Here is a 21841-nt window from a genome sequence, read left to right on the forward strand (position 1 = left end):
CAGAAAAGGAATTGCTGGACCATATGGTAATTCCATTTTCAATTTTTTTTTTTTGGAGGAATTCAATACCCTTTCAGTAAGAACCTCTCTGCTTAAATTGATCAGAATTCTGCAAATGACAGAGTGTGTGTGCCCAGCTCCAGTGTGCAGCGGGCTCTGTTCCCAGGGGCAGGAGGCCGGAGGCCCAAGGCCCGAGGCTCAGCCTACCAGGAAGGCAGAGCCAGGGTGGGAGCTCATTCTTAGTTCTGGGAAGCAGGAGAGAAAGGCCATTGGGACGCCAAAGACAGGAGAAGGGCTGCTGTCAGCGTGGCCTACCCCATCTATCCTCACTGAGGCCATAGCAGATGCTGCCCCTCTAAATGGGTTAGAATGGGAAAAAGGGAGAATTAGCCAACCAGGCCAGTGTTTATTGGCAGCTGACTCCTGCTGCAGTTCCTGGCCACACATCCATGGTGGTTTGTTCTTGAGCAGCATTAGAAGTGTGGAGGGGGTGGTCCCAAGCCTGGAGGACAAAAGTCAGTTAGGAAGAGAAGCACTATCAATGTCCGGCTGGATCCGGAGCCAGAGAGCTGGGGCCACAGGGACAAGAAGATCTAGCATGAGGCAGAGCAGAAGGAATGCGGTGTGGGTGGGGACGTGATTGGATGCGGGATGTGGAGCTGACTGGCGCCCCTCAAGTGTCAGAACTCTAGAGCCCCTGGGAGGAGCAACTCCCAGCAGCACTTGCGGTCACCCCAGGGAGATGGGCTATGAAGTCTGGGTATGCAGAGCTGACGCTCGGACTGTAGCGTTATCCCACAGAGCACTTCATGGGCAGGAGCCTAGTGCGTGGCTTCACAGGGTCGGCACCCATGGCGCTAGGGTGCCCAAGAACTAGGTCTCAGGAAGGGCATGGGTTGGGGGTTAAGAATGCACCAGAGAGGGTAGTGAAATCCCTCTGGAAGACACAGTCCAAGGGCCTCAGAGAGTCAGCCCCAGGTGTATGAGGAGTGGGAGGAGCTGGGATTACAGGCCTGTCAGCACACCTGCCTCAGCTACCCACCATCTCCAAGTCACTGGAACAGGAACAAGAGGGACTAATGCTTTGCCTCTGGCTCAAAGCCTCTGTTTGCTGGCAGGGCGAGCCAACAGCCTCTCAGGAGGACACAATAGAGGAGGTGCAGCCTCCTGCCTCCTCCTTCACCATAGCTTGACTGCAGCACGTGGCTCGCTTCCCAAAAGCCCCAGACAGCAGCTCATGGGCCAAATGCCAAATCCCAGGCTGCACCCTAGCTCTCTGGCTGTGCCCTCTTGCCATCTCTTAGACTCTGGCATAGGACAGCCACCTTCCAGCTCATCTCTCTGACCGGGCCAAAGGTCTAAGGTGGATGGCGTTCCTCTGCTCAGCGGAGACCCTGGTGCCCACAAGGTTGAGTCTCACCTGCCCTGGGACTCAATCCAGAGCCTGAAGAGGGGGTTCGTATCTCAGTGGGTCACTTGTAGGTGCCCCATACGCCATGGCGTCCAGGGGACTCCTGCTCTCCCACTCTACCAGGTGTGCCCACCCTGACCCTGTCCTGTGTCTTTCTCATTAGCATTTCCTTCTTGCCTCACAAACAGCATGAAGTGGACGGAGTAGCTCCTGACGGTGCCCGGAGAGGGAGTCTGGCTGCCCTTTCCTGCCACAGTGTGTGCTGGGAAGGAGACACTTAGCGTTTCTTCACTACTCGTCCCTTCATCTCCTTCTTGCCAGCTGAGTCCAGTTAAATTTTTTCAGGTTTATCTACTTAATGTGGATTCTGGAAAGAACAGTGATTTGCTCTGAGTCTGTTGCCATGGAGCCCAGCATTGTTGGGGGATAAAAGGTGTTGCTGTCCGGGTCCATTCCGAATGTGACTCATACTCCATCTACTCACTTAGACCTTCCTGGGCACCTGCTGTGAGCCTGGAACCCTGGTACTGTGGATGTAGCCGCCATAGCTGAAACAAAGATCCTTGCATCAAAACCTTTCATTCTGTGGTGGTTTGAACACAAATATTCCTCATAGGCTCCTAGTTTGAGCACTTAGTCACCAGGGAGTGGCGCTATTTGAAAGGATTAGAAGGGCCGGGCGGTGGTGGCGCACGCCTGTAATCCCAGCACTCTGGGAGGCAGAGGCAGGCGGATCTCTGAGTTCGAGGCCAGCCTGGTCTACAGAGTGAGTTCCAGGACAGCCAGGGCTATGCAGAGAAACCCTGTCTTGAAAAAAAACCAAAAAAAAAAAAAAAAAAGAAAGGATTAGAAGGATCAGAAGGGGTGGCCTCGGAGGAACTGTGTCACAGGAAGTGAGCTTTGAGGTTTCAAAAGCCCATGCTAGGGCTGGAGAGATGGCTCAGTGGTTAAGAGCACCGACTGCTCTTCCAAAAGGTCCTGAGTTCAAATCCCAGCAACCACATGGTGGCTCACAACCCTCCTCTGGAGTGTCTGAAGACAGCTATAGTGTATTTATATATAATAAATAAATCTTTGGGCAGGAGTGAGTGGGAGACAGTGTACTTACATATAATAAATGAATAAATAAATCTTTCTTTTAGAAAAATCCCATGCTAATCTCTCTCTCTGTCCCCCCCCCCTCCCGTGAATCAGAATGGAGCTCTCGGCTACTGCTCCAGCACCATATGTGTGGCCACGCTCCCTGCCATGATGATAATGAACTAAACCTCTGAAACTGTAAGCCAGCCACCAGTTGGTCTCTTTTGCCAGATAATGGTGGAGCACACCTTTAATCCCAGTACTTGACAGGGGTAGGAGGGGCAGAGGCAGGCTGGTCTACAGAGGGAGTTCAGGACAGCCAGGATTACACAGAGAAACACTATCTTGAAAAAAAAAAAACAATAAAAACAAAACTTCTTTTATAATAGTTGTCTTGGTCAAAGTGTCTCTTCACAGCAATAGAACAGTGACTAATACACATTCTAGAGGAGAGAGACAAGCCTCTGGGCTACCATAGTTCCCGACGTGCCTTACACTTAACTTTTGTCTCTGGTATATAGTCATCAAAGGTTCTGAAGGTCAGAATACATACAGGAACAGTCCAATAAGGGTCTGTGTCAGCCAGGGTTCTCTAGAGGAACAGAACTTACAGAATGCATCTCTAGATATAAGTGGACTTATAATGATTTGCAGGCAGTGGTCCAGTTAGACCAACAATGGCTGCCTATGAATCCAGTAGTTCATTTGTTAGGCCAGATGTCTCAGCTGCTCTGCAGTATATGCTAGAAACTCTGAGGTAGGCTGTAATAGCAGGGAAGGCCACCGAGGTGGGAGCAGAAGCTTCCTTCTTCCGTGTCCTCCATCAGGCTGCCTACAGGTGTGACCCAGATCAGAGGCGGATCTTTGTGGCTGTCTTTGCTGCTTTGTGATAGGTTCTTCTTTCTTCCACCCTTTTAACCCCTAACACTAGGTAGGAGAGGAAAAAGGACGGAGGGGGAAGGAGGGAGATGCCTGGATAAAGCCAGGGCCCAGAAGGGGGGGCGATGTGTCTCTTAGCCTACTCCTGATGATTAGGGTGTCAAGTTCTTTGGGGCAAGTTTGATCTTTGCTGCCAGGATGTCTAATTTCCTTTTGTTGTTTCTTCTTTGTGCACAAGTACTTAACCAACTGACACTAACTACAACCAGCAACCAACAGCAACCAATAACACAACCCACAACCAATCAATAACCCACCACCTTTTGGGGCCCTGGCATTTAATGACCTCTAAAAAGTCCCCAGAATTCCAAACATCACACACTCATCGAAAGAATCTGCAGTTTGGTGAAATCATGGCCCTGCTGGAGCACAAGGCAAGCCATTCCATGGTTTTAAAAGAAACCAAAGTTCAAAAAAAAAATCTCAGTACAGCTCTTCCCAGCTCAAAGGTCCAGACAAGAAGTAGATCCTCCCCCTTCAAATGATCTAACTAAGCAAAAGTCCCTCCCAGGTGTGCCCTGCCATTTTTGGATTTTTAGTTCATTCCAGATGTCAAGTCGACAACCAAGACTGCCCATCACAGGATTCGTCCAGAGAGGCTGATCTAGCCACTGACCAGTGGTTGTGCTTTGCCAGTGACTGGTATAAGCATGGTTTCTGACTGGCTCTGGCCAAAAAAAAAATGGAGGAGGCTTGCTGGGTTCTCTAGGAAAGGTTTCTTGTGCCTATAAAGATGCTACCACAAAGACCTTAAAAAGTGGGCAGTAGTTTTTTTTTCCATTAATTTATTCACTTTACATCCTGATCACTGCCCCCATCTCCCCTACCACAGTCTCTCTCCCTATCCCTCCCTCCTCCTCTAAGAGGGTAGAGATCCCCCTGAGTACCCCCCACCCTGATATATCAAGTCTCTGCAAAGCTAGGCAGATCCTCTCCCACTGTGGCCAGACAAGGTCGCCTAGTTAGGGGAATGGAATCCACAGACACGCAAGAGCTTTAAGGACAGCCCCCTGCTCCAGTTCCTGGGGACCCCATGAGGTCTGAGCTGCACATTTGCTACTTATGTGGGGGGAATGGGGGGGATAGGTCCAGCCTGTGTGTATTCTTTGGTTGGTGGCAATAGTTTTTAAGCATCCTTTATAAGACTTGGAAAGCAACCAAAGATGGCTGCCACCTTCGGGAAAGGCACAGTGGAGGGCTGGGCGTGGAGAGAGACCCAAGATACTTGGGGTTCAGGGATGCTGTAGGGGCTGGAATTTGAAGCACTTCATTGTTCAGAAAAGGCACCTCAAAGTCTACTTGAAATGTTCTGGGAGGCACTTTGACACGGCTCATGAACAGAGGAAGAGGCTGAGAGACCTTCACAAACTCAGCAGAGACGGGGGTGGAAGTTTGGGCCCCGCTGAGGTGGAAAGACCTTGAGGAACAACCCAGCCTTTAGTTACACTCCCAGATGTGTCTACACCCGGGGAGAGAGTTCTGTGCCATTAAGAGAAAGGCTGAGCTGAGCAGGCCCGCTCGCCTGAGCTCGGCCTCAGAGCACCAGAGTCAGGGCAACCGGCCCGGACTGCACACAGTGCACTCCAGAGCTTCCGTAACAAGCCTCAAGTGTCTACACAGCAAAAATGACAAGGCAGGAAGCTGCCGATGGCTCGGCCGCTCAGGGCGCCTGCTGCTCTTCCACAGGACCCCAGTTTGTTTTACCACATCCAGTTCAGGTGGTCCACAACAGCCTGAAAATCCAGCTCCAGGGGATCGGATGCTTCCGGCCTCCAAGAGCAGCTACACTCGTGGGAACACACCTATGTGCAGACACATACTTGTATATAATTAAAAATGAGTCTTTAAGCAGATCCAGGGAAGACTGAGATACTGGTGTGATCAGATAGATTTTTAAAATGACTGTGATTGGTAGATTAAATGTCTAGGAGGAGAAGAGGCGATGAAGAGATTTCGGTAGGCTTTCCAGTCTGCTAACATGTGGCTCCAGGGACTGAACTCAGACTGTCGGGTTTGGTTGCAGGGCTTCCGTAGCACACAGCCCCGCCCTCCTCCACATTCCTCTTGGCAGCCACTAATTACCACAGGCAGCTCACACCAGCAACCTCACTCGTGGTACATTTTCTCTCAATTCCTTTTCATGCTTCTCTGACTAGATGCAGTTTAAGGGCCTACAGCTAATCTTTTTTGTTTTGTTTGTTTTTTGTTGTTTTTTAAGATTTATTTATTTATTATATGTAGCTGTCTTCAGACACCCCAAAAGAGGGCATCAGATCTCATTACGGATGATTGTGAGCCACCACGTGGTTGCTGGGATTTGAACTCAGGACCTTCGGAAGAGCAGTCAGTGCTTTTAACCACTGAGCCATCTCTCCAGCCCTCTGCACCCTTACGTTAGAAATAAGTCGAGTCTAGTAAGGCTGGCATTTAGTAGAAGCTAATTCAGCATCAGTCCTGTTCCCAAGACCCAGAGGTCTCTCTCACAGTCTCTGCCTTGGTTGATGTCTTCTTTCCCAGTGCTGACAAAACTCCCCATGACAAAGGCAACTTACAGGAGAGTTTATCAGGGGCTTACAGTTTCAAAGGGTTAGAGTTCATGACCCCCACAGTGGGCAGGCTCACAGACATGGCGCCGGCCCAGTCGTTCAGAGCTTACTTCCTGAGACCAGAGAGAGCTAGAGAGAAGAGCAACCCAGGGACAGCTTGTGCTTTTGAAACCTCATATCCACCCCTGGTGACACACCTCTTCAGACAAGGGCCACAACTCACCTGGACTTCCAAAACAGTTTCACCAACTGAGGATTAACCATTAAAATATGGGAGCCTACAGTGGTCATTTGCATGCAGTCAGGCACAGGTGCCAAGGGTGAAAGTCCTGCAGATTCCAAGCGTGTAGGGAGGAGACACAGGCAGTAAGGAGTAGGATGCGCTCCAGGGGGCCACAGAGTTCAGAGGAGCGCATAGGATGGGGGCAGCCTGTCCTATAGGATGCTCAGGTAGCAGCAGGATCATCCGCTTGGCCAGGAGAACCCCAAAGATGGCATCGGAAGGCTTATGGTGGGGCTAGAACCCCTGCTGCAGTCAAGACTCGGGCCTACGCTCTGTTCCTGTTCCTGGGACTGGTACAGCCTCTGTTTGCTCGCTTGCTGTATTGCCCGTGCCCCACCCCCACCTGTGTACACGTGTGCATGTGCATGTCTGTGTGTGCACGTGCATGCGAGTGCATGTGCTCCAGTGAGGCATGAACTTTGTTTTTTTTTTTTTACTTTCCACCAAAACAACCCCAGTGATCCAGGAAGTGGGTGCTGCGAGCTGTAAATATTTTAATGATGATAATTCAAATACACACAAAAGAAAACGGCATAATAAGCCAGCTTCAAATAGGCAGCAATTTCCCACAGAAATGGAAAACAGACTCGTAATTGCTGGGGATGAGAGGGAGGACGGCAGCCAGTACTGAGCAGGGTAGGGTTTTATTCTGGGGGTGAAGAATGGGAGCGGTGGTGGCTGTGCCCACGATGGGCACGTTGAACACCGTCAAATCATCCCCATTAATGTGATAGCGTCTCTGTTATGCCAGGCGAGTCGCCATTTTAAAGAAAGCAATTATTTTTAAAAGAATGTATTTTCAGTGCATGGGTGTTTTGCCTACCTGATTGTCTGCGCATCCCATGGGGGCCTGGTGTCCTAAGGGACAGAGAGCAGCAGGTTACCTGAGACTGGTTGTGCGGCACCAAGTGTGTGCGGGGAACCGAACCCAGGGCCTCTGGAGAAGTAGCCAGTGGTCTGAACTGCTGAGCTGTCTTTCCAGCTCCTAGAAAACAACCTTTCTGGGTCTGTGGTAACATCAAACGGGAACCAGTGCCGACTGCTCCCCTACCTCTGCTCTACCGGAGTAGCGCACAGCGGATGCCATGTGCCAGTCTTTCCCCATAAGTACCTGTGCCTTGTTTGCATTACTAACTGATTAGCAATTTCTTTTTCAAGTACCAGGAACCCAGGGCCTTCAGCCTGTGAAACAAGGGCTCCAAAACTGAGCTGTAACCCCAGCTCTTGAGAAGGAATTAACGTTGACATTTTGTTAGTTTCACGACCAACATTTTCTGAAAACTGTTAATTTTCTAGGTCCTGTTCAGACTGCACCACTGTGGCCAAACCCCACCCCATCAGAAGGGAAATGAAATCTGTGCATTGCTTCCGTTATGGCGCCTCTATACCTTAAAAGAAAAAGTTTTTTTTTTTTTTAATTTACTTTGGGAAGTAGGGGCCCATGAGCCTCCACAACACGTGTGTAGAGGTCAGAGGACAACTTGCAGGAATCAGTTCTCTCCTTCTACCACGTGGGTCCAAGGAACCCACCATGTGGAACCCACCATGTGGGGCCAAGTGGGTCATCAGGCTTGGCCGCAAGCGCCTTTCCCCACCGAGACAGCACGCTGGCTCTCGTCATGACTTTTTATGACATTTAACTTTGAAAGGAGAAGCCTCTGGTCTACGGGATTGTATATATTCTAAGCCCACGGAAGCCAGATGTGGGTGCTGGATGCCCTTGGAATGGAGTTATGGGCAGTTGTGAGCCACCATGCCAGTTCTGGGCCCTGGGCCAGTTTCCTCTCCAAGAGCGATGCTCCTAATGGCTGAGCTGTTCCTCCTCCTTTCTCTTCTCTCTCCATCATTTATTTCCTTCCAATCAAGACAAGAATCTTATTCTATAGACCAAGCAGGCCTTGAAATAATAATGACTGATCCTCCTGCCAGTCTTCAAGTGCTACCTGGATTTAAAGATTTATTTACTTAATGTATGTGAGTTACACTGTTGCTTCCTTCAGACCCCACCAGAAGACCCACTGCATCCCATTACAGAATTATGGATGGTTGTGAGCCACCATGTGGTTGCTGGGAATTGAACTCAGGACCTCTGGAAGAGCAGTCAGTGCTTGTAACCGCTGAGCCATCTCTCCAGCCCGATACCTGGATTTAATAACAGCAGTTTGTTAAATTAAGTTAGCTTTTGTACACATTGTGTACACACACACACACACACACACACACACACGTTCATAAACAAAGCCAATGCAGCAACAGTGTAAGGAGTGGACTATATGATCAGTGCTATCGGGATAAGGCATTCAGCTGCCCAGAGAAGAATTATCTGAAAGGGGATCTGCACGCATCATCTGTAAACGTGCATCGCAAATTACAGGCAAACGCTAATGTGGAAGGAAACGATCACACAGAACATGCAGAAGCATCAGATGAAGCAGAAGCAGAAGACAGAGCGGGCAGGAGAGCGTGTGGGTAGCACACTGCAGCCCAGCAGTATCAGATGCACCTCGGTTCGCAGTTGCGCTTGTCTTAGGGGAGGCATCTTATTTGGCTTTTTAGTTTGTGTGTTTGCTTTTCCGACAGGGTCCCTTGTGGTTCGCAGGTCACTATGTATCTAAGAATCACCCTGAGCTCCCGATGGATGGTCCAGTTCCCACCTCCAAAGTCTGAGGTGAGAGGTGCGTGCCGTCAGGCTCAGCTGCACTGGCGTTGGACATCTAAGTATGTCAGCTAAAAGAGAATGCCAGGGCTGGAGGGCTCAGCAGGTAGAAGTGCCATGCTTGGGTCTCAGCGCCCATGGGCTCACAGTATTCATAGCTCCAGTTCCAAGGGGGATCCAATGCCTCTTCCAATATCCATAGGCTCCTCCATTCACATACGCACCTACATACATTCAGGCGCATGCATGGGCGCATGCACACACACACACACAACCACTACACACATACATACACACACATACACACACACAAACACATACACACACAACCACATACACACACACATACACACACACACAACCACATACATACATACATACACATACACACACAACCTCATACACACATACATACACATACACACACAACCTCATACACACACATACATACATACATACATACATACACACACATACACACACATACATACATACACATACATATACACACACACATACACACACACACACACACACACACACACACGCAACCACTACACACATACACACACATACACACACACAACCACATACACACAGAACCACATACACACACACACATACACACACATACACACATACACACACACACACACAAATATTTTAAAAGGACAAGAGTATTGCTGGGCAATGGTGGCACACAATTTTCATCCCAGCACTTGAGAGGCAAAGGCTGGTAGATCTCTGGGTTCAAGGCTATCCTGGTCTACAGGGTGACTTTCAGGACAGCTAGGGCTACACAGAGAGACCCTGTCTAAAAATAAGAACAAGGGGCTGGAGAGATGGCTCGGCAGTTAAAAGCACTGACTGCTTTTCTGGAGGTCCTGAGTTCAATTCCCAGCAACCACATGGTGGCTCACAACCATTTGTAATGAGATATGATGCCCTCTTCTGGTGTGTTTAAAGATAGTGAAATCCTATACATAAAATAAATAAATCTTAAAAAAAAAAAAAAAAACAAAAAAAAAATCAACCAAACCAAACCAAATCAGAAGCAAACAAAAATAAATAGATAAACAATAAAATAAAAAGACTAGAGTATTAAGATTGGGTTAAAAAGCAAGACTAAAGTCAATATAGTCCACAGGTGCCTATATTAAATATAAAGAAGAAACACTGCATATAAAAACAAACACATTGATAACAATCAGAAGCCAGAGGGGGACCAGGCATAGTCGCCCAGGAAGTAGAGGCAGAAGAATCAGTTCATCTTTGCCTAAAGTTACCTTTGAAGTTAGCCTGGAGTGTGATACTTGTCTGAGGAGCGGCAGGGCTGGTGGGAGGCTCTGCAGGTAAAGGTGTTTGCCGCCAAGCCAGACAGCATGAGTTTGGTTCCCAGGACCCAAATGGCAGAGAGAGATAACAGACTCCTGTAAGTTGTCCTCTGACCTAATGTGAGCCACAAAAATAAAAATGTAATTAAAACGGAAATCGACCAAGTCCATGGCAAATAAAGTTGCAATGAGTGAAGGTGTCGGAGAACAGGGACAAAGGGCCCACCCTCTCTATGAGGCACTAACAGGGCTGTCAAACATGAGGACAAAGCCCGCCTCACCCAGAAGGAACCTGTAGATCGCTGCCACCACTGAGCTCAACGCCCAGGCCTCTGCTCAGCCCAGCGTCCTCTGGCTTCAGTCTGGAGCCTCATTTAAGTCTTTAATCCACGTCGAGTGAGTGTAGGGTGGTGAGGGTCTCGTAGACACCTATGGGTTTCTCAATACCATTTATTAGATAGAGGGGCTGCCCTTCCCCCAGTGTGTGCACTTGACTTGTTTGGTGAGGATTAATTGACCATAGATGCATGGATTTAGCGCTGGGATCTCTATCCTGTAAGTCTGTCCGAGTTTGGCAAGACTCATCTCGTGCCGCCGGCTGCGTGAAAGTCCTGGGTTTAGCTGTTGGGTCCATCTGGTCCACAGCACTGTTCCCTTTTGTGCTAGATCATCCCAGTGATCTAGCACAATAGCTGAAGTGGGTTACTGAACTCTCTTGCTATTTCGGGTTTTCATTTTAATATTTGCTTAATATATCTGGGTGCACATGTGTTCACAACGATTCTATTCTCTCAAAGAATCAACCCTGTTACTGCCGTAGTTACTTTTATCCCCAGAGCATCAAATCCTGACAAGATGTAAGTTGAGGGCTGGAGAGGTAGCTCAGTGGTTAGGGGCACTGGCTGCTCTTGCAGAAGACCCAGGTTTGATTCCCAAGATTTCTAGTTTCAGGGGATCTAGTGTGCTTTCTGACGTCTACAGGCCCCAGGCACACACACGGTTCACATACATACACACAGGCAAAACACAGGCCTAAAATAAAAATACATTTAAAGAAGATTTGAAAGAAGCAATTCGAGAGACGAAGGGTTTGGGTTTGACTGAATGTTTCTGGGGTACAGTACCCCTGCTGACGTGGGGAAGGTAGGCTGTCAGCCCTGGGGTGCTGCGAGGCACGCTGTATACATTCGGGAAGCATGGAGGGCAAACGCTGGTGCTGAGCTCACATTCTCTGTGCATGCGCATGTGCGAGCCTGTTGGGGTACACTTGTCCATGCATGTGTGTGTAGAGCTCAGAGGTTGACACTGGGATGCCCTACCCAATGTCTCCTCTCTTTTACTTCCTGAGACAATGTCTCTCACCGAATCCAGAGTGCACGGTGGCTAGATTGGCCAGTGAGTCCCCTAGGATCCATTTGCCTGCCTCCCAGAGTGGAAATAACACACACACCATGTCCAGTTTTTATGTTGCTGATGGGATTAAGATCCAGGCCACTGCTTGCTCAGCAAGCACCTGCCCACTGAGCTACCCCACCCCCCAGCACTCTCCCTTTTATTCAGTTTGGTACCTTACCCCACCATGGTATCACCCATATTCTTGGTGGGTTTTCCCTCATCAGTTATAAACCTTCTGAAAAGGTCTTTCCTAACACACAGAGTTTCCATGGTAACTGTAAAGCCTGTCAAGTTGACAAGGATAAAGCCATTGCAGCTATCATTATAAAGTCATTGTTGTCTACTGCAAAAAACAAGCATATGACTCAAGGGTTCATTTGATCTGGAATCTGGCATGATACGTAAGTCTGTAACACCTGTCCAAGGGCAGCCAATGCAGGAGGATTGTGTGTTTGAGGTCAACCTGTATGTTACAGGGCGAATTCAAGGTCAGCCTGAGCTATAGATTAAGACCCTATTTAAAAAAAAACATGAAACAAGGGGCTGGAGGGATGGCTCAGCAGTTAAGAGCACCAACTGCTCTTCCAGAGGTCCTGAGTTCTAATCCCAGCAACTACCTGGTGGCTCACGGATCTGTAATGGGATCCGATGCCTTCTTCTGATGTGTTTGAAGACAGCTACAGTGTACTTATATAATAAATAAATAAATATAAATCTTTTTAAAAAATGAAACCTCATAAAGTCTAGAGCTAGGTGAATAGTAATCCCAGTGCTCCCGAGACTAGGAGAGAAGGATCACAGTCTGAGGTCAGCCAGGGCCACACGGAGTTCCCTGCCAGCCTGGGCTACAGAGGAAGACCATGTCTTAAAGGGAAACACGGTTGCTTTATGTGAAATGAGTACCCTCAACCCTGCTCTATCTTGGAGAACAATAGCAGAGAGTCCCCTTGTGTGTCCCCTTATTTCATTACTGCAGACTGAGTCTAGGGCCTTGTGCATGCTAGGCACATGTGAATCCCCAAGCATCTATTTACCTTCGAACCACTAAGGAATCTCAGTAAGTTGTCCAGTCTGGCCTCAAACTTATTCTGTAACCTAGGCAGGGCTCGAACTCACGACCCTCCTGCTTCTTAGTACTAGGATTGTAGGTGCATATCCCACACCCAGATTTTCTGGGTCTTAAGAAAAACAAACTATTCAGTCACTCTGCATACCAACATGGAAGACTTTTAATCTACCTCCGTTCTAGTCACCCATGCAGTGCAGAATTTACTGCTAACAAGGGTAGTTATTTTGCAGAGAGCTGTCAGGAGGGTCAGAGGGTCAGAGGGAGCAGCGCACAGAGCTCACAGCAAGGCCGCCCTCCCGCACTGGGTTTACAGCTCTCTGCCTCTGTCCCTTCCTTCAGTTTCCATTTGTGTCTACTATTTGGTGAACTTATTTTCTCTACGGGAGTGGGTAAATAGTCGTGTCTATTTTCAGCTGATTAGGCTGATGTTGATTTATATAAAATGTAGCTTTACTCCTCTTGGTTTTATGTTGACTAAAAAAAATCTATATTTTTTTTATATATTATATTTATATAATCAACGTGTCACTATGATTTCTAAGGTGGAACTCATCATTGCAGGCTGACTTTGAACGTGCTGTGTAGCAAAGAATGACTAACTTTCTGATACCCCTGCCTCCATCTCATACATGCAGTTGTGTGCTACCTTGCCAGGTTTTTTTTTTAAAGATATATTTATTTATTTCATGTATGTGAGTACACAGTTACTATCTTCAGACACATCAGAAGAGGGCATCGGATCCCATTACAGTTGGTTGTGAGCCACCATGTGGTTGCTGGGAATTGAACTCAGGGCCTTTGGAAGAGCAGTCAGCGCTCTTAACCTCTGAGCCATCTCTCCAGCCCCCTCGCCAGGTTTAATACAGCACTAGATAGCGAGCTCAAGGCCTCCTGCTCTGTAGGCAGGCGCCCCACTAACAGAACTCCGGCTACAGCCTTGTCAGCTTCCTTCTAAAGCTATTCTGTGCTCTGAGTGGGTGATCTGTAAGGTCAGCGAGAGGCTTAGGAAGCAAAGGCTGAGCCTGGTGACCTGAGTTTGGTTCCCAGAACTCATGTGGCGCCAAGCTTTGGAGGCAGAAGCAGGAGATGTGACGCTCAAGGCCAGATGTAGTAGCTACATGCAGAGTCGGAGGCCGACTCGTACTACGTAAGACCCTCCTCATCTGAGACAAACTAAACACACAGACTTTATTAGCCTAGTCCTTTTTCTCTCTGTCACCTGTATCATCTAGCATGGTATCTGGGTTGTCACGATTCCTTACACACACTTCAAAGGTGGACGGCGGCGTGCTTACGTGGATACCGTTTGCTGGCTAGTCACTATGGACACTGGTTTCTTTGACATTTTGGCCACGATGAATCATGCTGTAGCTGGCTTTTCTTTTAAGTTTTTAACTTTTGTATTCTGGGTATGAATATATGCCTGTGTATGTCTGTGCACCACGTGCCTGGTTCTACAGAAGCCAAAAGGGATGCAGGGTCCTCTGGATGGAATCACAGATGATTGTGACATACCATTATTATACTTTGAGGTTGTGTTTTTTATACTTCCTGAGTGCAGGGAACCAAACCTTGGTCTACAAGAATAGCAACTGGTCTTTTTTGTTTTGTTTTGTTTTGTTTTTGTTTTTTTTTTTAAACAGGGCTGAGGACCGAACCCAGGGCCTTGCACTTGCTAGGCAAGCGCTCTACCACTGAGCTAAATCCCCAACCCCTGCAACTGGTCTTAATTGCTAAGTCATCTACAGTGTCCCCTAATCCCTAGACAGGGTCTCTCTTTCTATGTAGCCTTGAACTCACAGAGGTCAGCCTGTCCTGCCTCTGCTTCCCAAGTGCTGGAATTAAAGGCTAGTGACACCACAGTACTAATACCCCCTTCTCAAGAGTTATGTTTATTTGCTTGTGTGTATGAGTAGGTGCCTATGAGTTCAGGTCACTAGGAGGCCAGAAGAGAGCACCAGAGAGTAAGTGACCATGAGTGCAGGTTGCTAGAAGGCCACAAGTGGGCACCAGATCCCCCAGAAATGGTGCCACAGGCAGTTCTGAGCCTGGGACATGAGTGCTGGAGTGGGCCCTCTAGGAGGGCAATGCACGCCTAACTTCTGAGCCATCTTCCCAGCTCGTTGCTTTAAATGTTTTGCTCTTACCTGGCCTTCAAAAGGGAAGAAAAATGCTGTGGATTTTTGTTTTGTTTTGTTTTGAGATTTACTTTTATGTATATTGGTGTACTGCCTGTATGTCTGAGGTGGCTAGATCCCCTGGAACTGGAGTTACAGACAACTGTGAACTGTCATGTATGTATTGGGACTTGAACCTAGGTCATCTGGAAGAACAGTCAGTGCTCTTAACATGACACACCTCTCAAGCTCCCTTGTTTGTTGTTTAGACAGCATCTTGCTTTGAAACCCAGGTTAGCCTCAAAGTCATAGTAATTAGTAATCCTCCTGCCTCAGCTCCCAAGCACTAGGACTACAAATGTGTCATTACCTTCAGCTGAAGGGGTAATTAAAATGCTCCCTAAGTTGCCCTTGGGCAGAGAGGGCAAGTGTGTGTGTGTGTGTGTGTGGTGTGTATGTGTGTATGTATGTGTGTGTGTATGTGTGTGTGTGTATGTGTATGTGTGTATGTGTGTATGTGTGTGTGTGTGTGGTGTATGTGTGTGGTGTGTGTATGTGTGTGTGTATGTGTGTATGTGTATGTGTGTATGTGTGTGTATGTGTGTATGTATGTGTGTATGTGTGTGTATGTGTGTGTATATGTGTGTGTATGTGTGTGTGTATGTGTGTGTGTTGTGTGTGTTGTGTATGTGTGTGTTGTGTATGTGTGTGTATGTGTATATGTGTGTTGTGTGTGTATGTGTGTGTATGTATGTGTATGTGTGTTGTGTATGTGTGTGTATGTATGTGTGTTGTGTGTGTATGTGTGTATGTGTGTGTGTTGTGTGTTGTGTATATGTGTGTATGTGTGTGTGTGTATATGTGTGTGTTGTGTGTGTATGTGTGTTGTGTGTGTATGTGTGTGTATGTGTGTGTGTATGTGTGTGTATGTTGTGTGTGTATTTATTGTGTGTGTATGTGTGTGTGTATGTGTTGTGTGTGTGTGTGGGGGGGGTGGCTGACTGACTTCTGGCTGCTTAGTCTGTTCCAAGCACACACAGATGGCTGCCCCAGAAGAGGGTGCTGGGCAGTTACTTCCTGGCTATGAGCTGGAACTGACAGAAATTGACAATTTATGGCCGGCTTCCAGAGATGAAGAGTTCCCAATCGCCCCATCGTGGGTGGGTTCTGCCAGTGTGACGGGGTCTCATGTGGCACTCCTGGCGGATTCCCGGGGTTCTGATTCCTGAGTGCTGAAGGGCAGGTTTCCGTGACAAAGGTGTGAAGGGGCATCAGGCCCAGCTATCTCTGTTGTTGCTTTCTCCATTACACCTCTGATGGTCACTGATCAGACAGAGACACGCATGCCTTAGAGACAAGCTGAGGACTCCTTAGCTCTCCAGCATGGGACCAGATGAAGTTCTACAAGGAACAAGTTTCCTGCTCAGTCATCTGTTCTCTACAGTCTGGATAAAAGTTGGACCTCTGTTTGACACCCTTTCATCTCCAACAGCGCTTAACAGGTACTCACAAAAATATCCCCGGGCTGGCAAGATGGCTCAGTGGGTAAGGGTGCCTGCCGACAGTGCTCTCATCAGAAAGTACGTGACATGGACAGGAACCAACTCCATAAGGCTGTCTTCTGCTTCTGCACCCATGCACGCTTCAGGCATGTGTACCTTCCTCCCCAAAGGAAAGTTAAAAACAAATTAAAAATATCGTTATAATCTTTTGGGTTCCTAGACATTTTTTCATGGTGACTTAGGGTTTCTATTCCTGCACAAACATGACCAAGAAGCAAGTTGGGGAGGAAAGGTTCAGCTTACACTTCGACATTGCTGTTCATCACCAAAGGAAATGAGGACTGGAAGTCAAGCAAGTCAGGGAGCAGGAGCTGATGCAGAGGCCATGGAGGGATGTTACTTACTGGCTTTCTCAGCTTGCTTTTCTATAGAATGCAGGACTAACAGCCCAGGGATGGCACCACCCACAGGGGGCCCTCCCCCTTTCATCACTAATTGAGAAAATGCCCGACAGCTGGATCTCATGGAGGCACTTCCCCAACTGAAGCTCCTTTCTCTGTGATAGTTACAGCCTGTGTCAAGTTGACACAAAACCAGCCAATACACACAGCTTCATATATATGGCCGTTGTCCCATTAGGCCAGTGGGAAGCTTTAATCTGGCCCCTAAGCTGTTCAGGTAAGACACCGTTGCTCTGGATGCCCCTTGGGTCTTTGGCAAGATTCCCAGACTTTACTGCGTCCTTCCTCTGCACCTGAACCAGTCCCTTCTTCAAGACTTCACTTTATTCTTTCAGTGGGAAACATCAAAGATGGCATGGGCTCTGGGACAAGCCCTGGTGGTGGTGGGGTCCCCTCATGCTGCCTGTGCTGCAGGTTTGTGCAATGATGACTCTGGAAAAGTGAGGCTCAGTCTCTTGAAGTGTACAGGCCTGATTCTTGGCCTGAACACAGGAAGGGCCTCTCAGTCAATGGGGAAGAGACCTATGGTTGGTTATTCTTTGGACCATTCTTTGCAGTCATTCCAGATACCAACCAATCTCATAGGAAAGCACTTTTCTCCCCCAGTTCAGGGGACCCCACAACCTTATCTCCCTGACTGGGGACTGTGTTGCCCAGGGGCTACTCTGCAGGCTCCAGAAATACCTGCTGATAATGGAACTCAAGGAATTTGTCTTTCCAAGTCTTAGCTTAAATCCAGGTGGTACCCTGCTAAGGCGGCACCATCCTGCCTTGCTGTCCAGGAGCTGGCCCCAGAGCCTGCAGGGAGGGCTGCCAGAGCATTCCGACTCACTGCGCCTCCATGACACTGGCCCAGTTGCTATTCTCACCATGGCTGGGAACCTGCTGAACCTTATTCTCTTCTGTACTCCCACCCCAGTTTTATGTTGGAGACCCCAGCAGATATATCTGGCCATCTAGTCGTGGAGACAGGCCATGCGTGTGGACAGGAAGGATGCAAGGGCCACATAGTGAGAGAGCGCTTTGAGTCTCCCTAATGGGAAGTATTCAATCACCAGGATCCAGAGGCAGCGTGAGAGGCGGGGCTGCTCAGAGTGCTGTTTGTGTCTTGGTTGCTGTTGGTTCCACACATGGCTGTGGATGTCAGAGGTGTGGTTCCCAAGGAGTGGCCAGTACTTGTTTGTAAGAGTGGGTGTCACATGGGGGACTCTTGGTCATGACTTATAGAGGCAGAGTGGTGACCAAGGCTCAGGAGCTGGAGCGCACACTTTCCATGCACTAGGTTAAAGTTGCTTGTGAGGCTTGGGGTCCCGTCTCTGAGAGCTTCACATGCAGGTAGCACCCCAGGCTCCAAAACTCCAGAAATTAGCCCTTTTGTGTAGCCTGAATCTTCCTCCAACCTCTCCAACTGTCAGCCATCTGTTACTATGGTAACAAAGTACACCACCAGACAATAGCTGCCTTCAGAAGCCACTGTCCCTAGGGCCAGTGCTCACCTGGATGGGTTTGCCCACTCTGTCATTATGTGGCCTCTTCAGCCTTTTCAGGGTCCCACGACCTCTCGTGGCTTTATACCCAGGTCTGGTGGCCTTGACAATCGCCTCCAGCAGGTTGTCTGAAACATTTCAGGATGCAGACTTAGGAGCAGGCGGGGAGTCGAATTCCCTTTCCAACCTTGTTCAACACAGTTCAGAACTGGCAGGCATTTTGTTTAAATGGTTCCTGTATGGGAAACGGGAGCCCGGTGTGGTGGGAGCTGACAGAACCTTAAAAGTGGAAGCTAGTCAAGGTCCTCGGTCAGTGGAGGTCCCACTCTTAGAAAATCCTTGTGGATCCCGAGTTTGTTGTGAGAACAGCATCTGAGTGAGGTTGTTTCCCCACAGTAACTCATTCTCTCATATACATACTTACCGCTGCCAACCATCTTGATGGGATGCAGCCAAAGTGTCCTCACTTCAACCTGCACTGTGCGACATGTCCTCTCAGCCTTCAAAATTATACTTCATGAAAAAAGCCCATCTTTCTAAGTAGTCTGCACCAGATATGAAAACATCCTAACAGCTTAGGAAAAACACTGGGCACACCTAACTGGAGGGGATTCCATGGGGGAACCATAACCCTGATGATCTTACATCCAGCCTGAGAGAGGAATGTCACCAGAGAATCCTGTGGCTGGGTGGTCAGAGGCCAAGTCCCATACTGCGGTCCTGCAGAGGCCCAGTGCTCTCTAAGGCCTCAAAATCTCATGAACCTTCCAGGAAAAGGCCACGGGGGTAAGTGCAGCAAGGAGTGCCCTTAAAGTAGCCCTGAGCTATGGGCCAGAAGTGTGGTAGAGGTAAAGCCTTATTGGGTTTTACCAATCCAAACAAACTAACCGCAAGTCCTTTGGCATGCACGCACGCACACACTACTCTAAGGTCAGAGAAGATCTGGGGATGACATACAAGTTCTTGAGGATCTCCCTTATTCAGGGATGTGGGAGGTAGGTAATGACTGTCAAAGTAAGTACATAAAGGTCAGTGATGACCATCTCAGCTCCCCTACAGGGGTCCTACAGCAGGTCAACTCTGTATTAAACCTCTGTTCCACACAAGACAACTGGATCTGACTGACCAAGCTCACTCTTAAAGTAGTCACTCTTCCTGTTTACAGTTGAAATGGGCTTAACATGACTGAGGAAGGGAGTAAGACCCCAAGACTTCATGACCTAGGGCTCGGGGAGTGTGGCAGAGCCTGAAGAGAGCTTGACCATGTATTGGGCCCTTAATCCAACTCTGGGACTTGCTAGTTGCAAGACAGACAGACATGCTGTGGTGGTAGAATGTGCTTGGCCCAGGGAGTGGACCTATCAAGAGGTGTGGCCTTGTTGGAGAGGGTGTGGTATTGTTGGATAAAGTGTGCCACTGTGGGGGTGGGCAATGAGACCCTCTTCCTAACCACATGGGGGCCGGTCTTCTCCTAGTGGCCTTCAGATGAAGATGTAGAACTCTCAGTTCCTCCTGCACCATGCCTGCCTGGATGCTGCCATGTTCCTACTTTGATGATAATGGACTGAACTCTGAACCTGTAAGCCAGCCCCAATCAAATATTGACCTTATAAGAGTTGCCTTGATCACAGTGTCTCTTTACAGCAATGGTAACCCTAACTAAGACACATGCTTTTCTAAGTCTTGGTTTCTTCTACAAATGAGGGACAGCCAACGTGTGGACAGCCCCTTGTCCTTCCTGAAGACTTTGATGTTCAGGCATCCCCTAAGCTGTGAAGAGTTCCTGGGGTCTCCTATACAGGAGTGCTGCAGACACACCTCCCCAGTCAGGGCTCAGTGCCAATCCAAGTGAGGTAAAGAACAAGAGATGACTGATGTGGAAACTTCAGGGTTCTTTGGAAAGTCAGTTGTGTTGGATACTGTTTTGTTGGGGCAAACACTTGAAGAAGTGTTTTCCTGAAGTAGACACAGGTGACAGAGTAGACTTGTAAAGGAACTTTTAGCTGAAGCAGACAAAGGAGAAATATGTTTTGCGAAAACAATGTGAAAGGACACATGATAAAAGATTCTTCACTAATGATCCACATGTATTGGTCTGTCTTACATTGCATAGTAAAGATCTATTTGTCAGGACTCCATAGAGAGAAACACACCAAAAAGCTGGTGGTGTGTTACAGTTTTCTGTCACTTTCTTGGACTCGGTGACAGAGAATGAGATAGGCTTGCTTACAGATCTTACTGTACAACGGTTGTGGGTCTTGGCCTTCTCCCTTCATCGCTTCCCTGAGAGGCACAGTAGAGAACTTTCTTGTTCTTGGTGCCTCTTGTTGACTTGTGCCAAGGCTGAGGCCTGGCTGTCTCTGCTGGGTAGTGCCACTGCTGCTGATTCCTGTTTGCTATCCTGACTCCACCGAACTGGACTGGTGATGGATCCCTGAGGTGTTTGTGATAGCAGTGCTCTCATGGCCCTCTCCTGCGGGGCATTCCCGCAGTGCTGGCTCGGAGCCATGAGAGCACTGCTATCCCGGACCTTAGCTCTCCCTTTTTGTTATTCTAGGGTGTTAGTATGAGGCTGCTGGGTGAGCCCCCTCATTCTTATACAACCTCCTAGCTGATGCAGACTCACACAGAGAGGGATTCCATCCACTTACCACAAGTTTTGTTTGGGGCAATGTAGTTAGCTGCTGCGGTGTAGACCATGTGTTAGCATGACAAAGATCAGTTATTAAAATAAAGGCTTAAGCCCCAACTTAGAACGGATGGATGTGAACAAAGGAACCTTTGAAAGTTGGGGCCTAGCAAAAGTCTTCAGGTCAGTGGGGACCTGGGCCTTCCCAGGACTGGGGGACTGGACTGCGGGCCTTTGCTTCCTGTTTGTTCTTTCTTGGCCTGCTCCGGTAGGAAGTGGAGAGCTCTGCTCTGCTGCGTGTTTCTTCTGCCATGCTATTTCAAAGAGGGACAACAGGCTACACGGCAAGACACTATCACAAAATCTGAAGGCAGGAGGTCATGGATGAAGGCCTTCCCACTTGAATCACCGTAAGGCGTTTGTTAGTGCGGAGACCACTCACTAGCACAGTCTCTAGGCAAACCTTACATTCTGGCTAAAAAAAGAAAGGCCACAGAGGTTGCCACGACTCCTTGCTCACACTGCTTGGGTGCTGAGGCTATACTTTGCTGACAACACAGGCAGTGGAACACCTCCTTGCTGCCACAGTAGGGACTCTTCAGGGCAAGAGCCTGGTCAAGCTGGTGACAGACAAACTGCTAAGGACGAAAACTCCTCTTATCCAACCTTTGCACTTCAGACTTCAGCTTCACAAACTTTATGAAAGACGCAGTACGATTTGAAGCCAGCTAGCTATAAGCTAGTCACAAGATTCTCAAACCATTCTGGCAGAGCTAAAGCGAAGAGCAATAGCCACCCCAGATGTTTGTCTCACAGGGTCTAACACGGGGCAATGGGAAACATGATCAGAAACACGAGGCCAGCTGGGAGGGAGCGCAGCCTGTCCTGCAGGAGGATGGACTTGGCGATGCATAGAATGGTTTTGTTTCGTA

The 21841-nt window shown here is 48.4% G+C and overlaps 1 long non-coding RNA gene across 1 annotated transcript; it reads right to left on the bottom strand.

Annotated features, from left to right (window-relative positions):
• Positions 1 to 8016: 8016 nt before the first annotated feature.
• Positions 8017 to 18798, bottom strand: LOC127686929 (uncharacterized). Its single transcript, XR_007978271.1, has 4 exons — positions 18290 to 18798; positions 16341 to 16488; positions 10202 to 10364; positions 8017 to 8401 (listed from the first exon to the last, which is right to left on the bottom strand). It is a non-coding gene; the product is annotated as an uncharacterized LOC127686929 (long non-coding RNA).
• Between the last annotated feature and the right edge of the window lie 3043 nt (positions 18799 to 21841).

The sequence above is a fragment of the Apodemus sylvaticus genome, chromosome 6, assembly GCF_947179515.1.
Source record: "Apodemus sylvaticus chromosome 6, mApoSyl1.1, whole genome shotgun sequence".
Classification (NCBI taxonomy): domain Eukaryota; kingdom Metazoa; phylum Chordata; class Mammalia; order Rodentia; family Muridae; genus Apodemus; species Apodemus sylvaticus.